This window comes from Cynoglossus semilaevis, chromosome W, assembly GCF_000523025.1.
Source record: "Cynoglossus semilaevis isolate Cse_v1.0 chromosome W, Cse_v1.0, whole genome shotgun sequence".
Taxonomy (NCBI): Eukaryota; Metazoa; Chordata; class Actinopteri; order Pleuronectiformes; family Cynoglossidae; genus Cynoglossus; species Cynoglossus semilaevis.
In genome coordinates, this window is record NC_024327.1 from 3,053,811 (window position 1) to 3,054,021 (window position 211).

The window sequence follows — 211 nt, forward strand, 5'->3', positions numbered from 1 at the left end:
AACGGTCGCCTCCAGGAACTCAGGCACCCCTTTGCCTGAAAACTGTCTTGGAAGGGCATCTGGCTTGTTGTTGCTTGACCCTGGCCGATAAGACAGGGTAAAGCGGAACCTGGTGAAGAAAAGAGACCACCTCGTGAATTCAGCTTCCTAGCTGAATGTAAGTACTCCAGGTTCTTGTGGTCGCTCCAAACAATGAACGGCTGCTTAGCCC